Source organism: Sapajus apella, unplaced genomic scaffold (genome assembly GCF_009761245.1).
Source record: "Sapajus apella isolate SASKATOON/1434 unplaced genomic scaffold, GSC_monkey_1.0 scaffold199, whole genome shotgun sequence".
NCBI lineage: Eukaryota > Metazoa > Chordata > Mammalia > Primates > Cebidae > Sapajus > Sapajus apella.
The window spans coordinates 831,472-836,490 of NW_022437139.1; the positions used below are offsets into that span (position 1 = coordinate 831,472).

Here is a 5,019-nt window from a genome sequence, read left to right on the forward strand (position 1 = left end):
CAAAGTGCTGGGATTACAGGTGTGAGCCACTGCGCCCAGCCTCAAATGTGTTTTTTTTAACTTACTACCTTAAGAAAAAACAAAATTCAGGCTCAATCCACAATAAATCTCCAATTAATCTGATATATAACCAAAACGTGTTCTCCTGACACAGCAAATGAATTTACTACCTAACTGTACCCAATCGATTATTATTATTATTATTATTTTTTTTTTTTTGGGGCCGGAGTTTCGCTCTTGTTACCCAGGCTGGAGTGCAATGGCGCGATCTCGGCTCACCACAACCTCCGCCTCCTGGGTTCAGGCAATTCTCCTGCCTCAGCCTCCTGAGTAGCTGGGATTACAGGCACGCGCCACCATGCCCAGCTAATTTTTTGTAGTTTTAGTAGAGACGGGCTTTCACCATGTTGACCAAGATGGTCTCGATCTCTTGACCTCGTGATCCACCCGCCTTGGCCTCCCAAAGTGCTGGGATTACAGGCTTGAGCCACCGCGCCCAGCCCCAATCGATTATTTAATTTGCTTTGCTTCTTCACACACCTTACAGAAGCCTTTTCTTCAACACCTTCTGGTAGTTCCAAAACCACAAACTATTGGGATGGTGGCTCATGTCTGTAATCCCAGCAGGCGGATCACTTGAGGTTGGGAGCTCCAGACCAGCCTGACCAACATGGAGAAACCCTAACTCTACTAAAAATACAAAATTAGCTGGGCATGGTGGCGCATGCCTCTAATCCCAGTTACTTGGGAGGCTGAGGCAGGAGTATTCCTTGAATCCAGGAGTTGAAAGTTGTGGTAAACTGGAATTACAGGCATGAGCCACTTCACCAAGCCAAGTTTTGTAGTTTGTGAAGTGAAACAAGTAGTTCTTGCCTCAACTGATTACTCTCCCCTGCAAACTTCAACCATTGTTCCTGCTCAGTCTTGCGAAAATTTCACCCCTAGACATTAGGTTTCCCAAGACCCCCACTCCTGTCACTGTGTAATTTATCTCACCCTCCCTCTGCTTAAAACCAATAACCCACACCCTTATGATCATGCCTGTTTGTTATAGATGACCCCTACCCTTGTGACCATGCATCTCATGATGCCCTTCCTTTCCCTAAAATAGATTACCACCTTTAACCAACCATTTGCCCCAACCTATATAACCAGCCCCCTTTCTTTTCTTTTCTTTTTTTTGTTAATAAAGATGAGGTTTCACCATGATGGCCAGGCTGGTCTTGAGCTCCTGACCTCAAGTGACCCACCCACCTCAGCCTCCCAAAGTGCTAGGATTACAGGCATGAACTACCGGGCCTGGATAACCAGCTCCCTTTCTTACTCCCCTTGCCTAACTCCTTTTTTGGACTTGGCCTGCTTGCACCCAAGTGTGAAATAAAACGGCCTCATTGTCCACACAAAGCCTGCCTGGTGGTCTCTTTATGGGAGTGAGGCACCTAACAGTGCTGCTGTATGTGAGTGCTGGCAAGGGGGCAGCATATTTGTCATAGGAGATTATGAGCTGACCAGATCCCTTTTGACAGCCCACAGGACAAGTGGGGGCTGGTGATGCATTGAATGATGCCCCCCAGAAAATGTGTTTGCACTGGCTTAATAAATATACAATGCAGAGGCCTGCATGAAGACACATGAACGGCATATGCAAACATCAGTTTGCAGCTGGGAAATAGGTGCCTCTCAGGCCCCACATTCTCCCCAGCAAGTGTGGAATGTGTCCATGCCCATGAGTGTATAGATCTGCCCTTCTTTTTTTTTTTTTTTTTTTTTTTTGAGGCGGAGTTTCGCTCTTGTTACCCAGGCTGGAGTGCAATGGCGCGATCTCGGCTCACCGCAACCTCCGCCTCCCGGGTTCAGGCAATTCTCCTGCCTCAGCCTCCTGAGTAGCTGGGACTACAGGCACGCGCCACCATGCCCAGCTAATTTTTTGTAGTTTAGTAGAGACAGGGTTTCACTGTGTCGACCAGGATGGTCTCGATCTCTTGACCTCGTGATCCACCCGCCTCGGCCTCCCAAAGTGCTGGGATTACAGGCGTGAGCCACCGCGCCCGGCAGATCTGTCCTTCTTAACTTGCACACAACTCCAGGTCAGTTCTGAGTGAATGATGTGTAGATGGGATTTCTCAGGTCATTTGTATGTTTCATATTATGGCTGCTGTTTTGCTGCCACTACCCCAAGTCCCAACCTGGTTCGAAGTTCAGGATTTAGGTGAAAAAGATGGAGGACTTTCTTGGGTTATGGAATGGGACGTCCGAGATCTGTGGTAGGGCTGGCAGTTTGGGTACCCTTGAGTTTTGTGGCAGGATGAGAGCGGCAGTGGTTTTAATTGTGATTGGCCTGGCCTGGTTGTAGCTCTGGGTGATGAAAAGGGAGTCAGCAGTGGTGGTCCCCCAGCATCCATGTGCCCAGGTCTGGCCTGCCTGCCCTCAGGCCCAGCAAAGCCACCACCACAGGCACAATTCCCTGAGAATAGCTGCTTCACACAGAATGTTTGAAGAGCCTTTCTAAGGTGAATACATTTGGCCAACATAATTCATGCTTATCCATTCCCAGCCCCCGCTGTCCCTGCCATTCCTAAAGGCCATCTGACGATATGGTCAGAAGTGGGGTACAACATGGTGAGAGAGGGGCTCAGGAATGGGATGAAGGTCTTTCCTGCATTATCAAAATGATTAAAAAGTTGCTAAAAAGGTGTCCAATTTTTTTTTTTTTTTACCCTCAAATAGCTGCTAAGATGTATTATACAAGCCGATCCAGGTAAGGGAAAGAGCAAGTGCATTTTAAGCCTCAGCTCGCTTCTTCATTAGCTGTAATTCCCTGGGAACATGACTCTGCCTGTTTGAGCCTGTTTCCCCTGTCCATAAAATGCACTAATACTGGGGAGGGTGGGGCGAGGAGGTGGGTCTTGAAGCTTTATCCAATCGCGGCGCAGGCGCGGGAACCGCCCCATTAGTCGCTCAATTGGAGAGGAGGGCGTGGCTTCCCGCCTTTGGCCTGGCCTTTGTCTCCGCTTTCGCCAGAGCTTGGGGTCCGTCTCCGCCGTTCTACGTCCTCCACCTCTGGAGCCTCCAGTGACTTTGTCACAGCCTCTGTTGCCCTGTAATCTGCAGGTCCCGGGAGAGGCACAGCTAAGATGCTAGGACATCCTGGAAGCTGGGAAACGGTGGGTGTGCGGGGTTGGGCATCCCGAGAGGGGAGAGCGGGCTGTGAAACCGCCTGGACCCGCCTCCCCACAGTCCGCTCTCCAGTGGCCGACCTGAGTCCGCGCCGGCGCAGCTCCGCCCCAGGCCCCTCTGGCAGCAAGATGGCGGCTGGGCCCGCAGCCGCGCGTCCCGCCTGTGCCTGCGCGGCGCCCTGTCTGGAGCTCTCCGGGCAGCTCTGCACCCGCGGCCGCCGGCATTTCCCAGATTGTTGACGGATGACAGGCGGGTCATCAGGGCAGAATTCCCACTCGGTGTGTGCGTGGGAGGGGCTGTGATTCGTAGGGTCTTCAGTCTTTCCTGATCATTCTTGTTTTTTTTGTGAGACGGAGTCTCACTCTTGTCGCCCAGGCTGGAGTGCAGTGGCGTGATCTTGGCTCACTGCCAACTCCGACTGCCAGGCTCAAGCGATTCTCGTGCCTCATCCTCCGGAATAGCTGGGATTACAGGCGCCCACCACTGCGCCCGGCTAATTTATTGTGTTTTTAGGTGAGACAGGGTTTCACCATGTTGGCCAGGCTGGCGAGGGTGGCGAGCGAGCGCCGAAAGTCCAGAAGCATGAGTATTTATTGTGTATAGGTTAGGGGGCAGAGCAGTGAGTGAAATCATCTTTAAGGATAGTGATAGGGTCGTGAGCAATAAAACATAGGGTCCACCCCCATTAGGTCACCTAGGCCAGGAGGTGGACAACGCGCACCAAGGGGCCCGTTCCCACGAAGGCAAGGGCCATGTGCAGTAAGGGGTCCACCCCCATTAGGTCACCGAGGCTTGAAGGTGGGCCGTGCGAAGTGAAGAGGGTGCAGTGTGCAATACTTCTATCTATGGGAAAACTACTAAGAAGATTTATAGGAGGATGCTTTAAGTCACATATCAGTGACAGAGCTGTCAAGGTTACCGCCACCTTCTGGCAGCTTCCTATGGATTCTATGGGAAGATGCTTTTCAAGCAGCACAGTAGCAAGAGCTGATAAAGTTCACAGTCACCAAGGTGGATTGCAGGTTCTGAGGGCAACCTTCCACAAGAACTGGAGCAAGGTCCTACAACTCCTTTATCAGGAGGAGTGGCTCTTGCCCCAAGCCTGCCATACAGCGGGTATCTTTACGATACTGAACGCTGCCGCCTGGGCCATGGATTCTTGTCCTGGTATAACTGTTTTCCCTTAAATCATGCTATGCACTGTATCTGCTGTAGGCATTCCTCCCATTATAAGCTGCTTATCTTTATTTCATGCTCTGTACTATGTCCACTCTAGGCATTCCTCCGATTATGAACTAAGATAGAATTATAGGTATATATGTAGGGAAATATTCTTTAGGCACTCATACTATCAACTATTAATGATTATATATAGAGGATTATATAAAGGAGGTTTCAAGCTCTATTTCTATAAACTAATATATGATTATGTAAAGGATTATATAAAAGGAAATAGCTGAGTAGTAACACTATAAAGTGAGATATTCCTCAAGCCCTAACTGTGCCAGGGTTCTGCTTAGTTCTCATTCCTCGGTGCCTATATGGAGGGTTACCCACAGGCTGGTTTTGAACTCTTTTTTTTTTTTATTTTTTTTATTTTTTTTTTTAATCGCATTTTAGGTTTTGGGGTACATGGTTTTGAACTCTTAACCTCAGGTGATCCACCTGCCTCGGCCTCCCAAAGTGTTGAGATTACAGGCATGAGCCACCGTGCCCCGCCATAAAGAAATTTCTGTACCGTCCTTTTAATATTTATTCATTGTGCCGGGCGCAGTGGCTCAAGCCTGTAATCCCGGCACTTTGGGAGGCCGAGGCGGGTGGATCACGAGGTCAAGAGATCGA

The 5,019-nt window shown here is 49.7% G+C and overlaps 2 protein-coding genes across 3 annotated transcripts in view; both read left to right on the forward strand.

Moving 5' to 3' along the window:
• LOC116543866 (zinc finger protein 429-like) overlaps positions 1–5,019 on the forward strand; it is a 785,602-nt gene that overhangs the window by 666,902 nt on the left and 113,681 nt on the right. The window lies entirely within an intron of this gene.
• The window catches only part of LOC116543864 (zinc finger protein 724-like), a 61,825-nt gene continuing 59,782 nt past the window's right edge, over positions 2,977–5,019 (forward strand). For both annotated transcript variants that reach the window (XM_032269807.1, XM_032269806.1), the window contains exon 1: positions 2,977–3,164. The gene's annotated coding sequence lies outside the window, so the exon portion shown is untranslated. The remainder of the gene's footprint in view (positions 3,165–5,019) is intronic.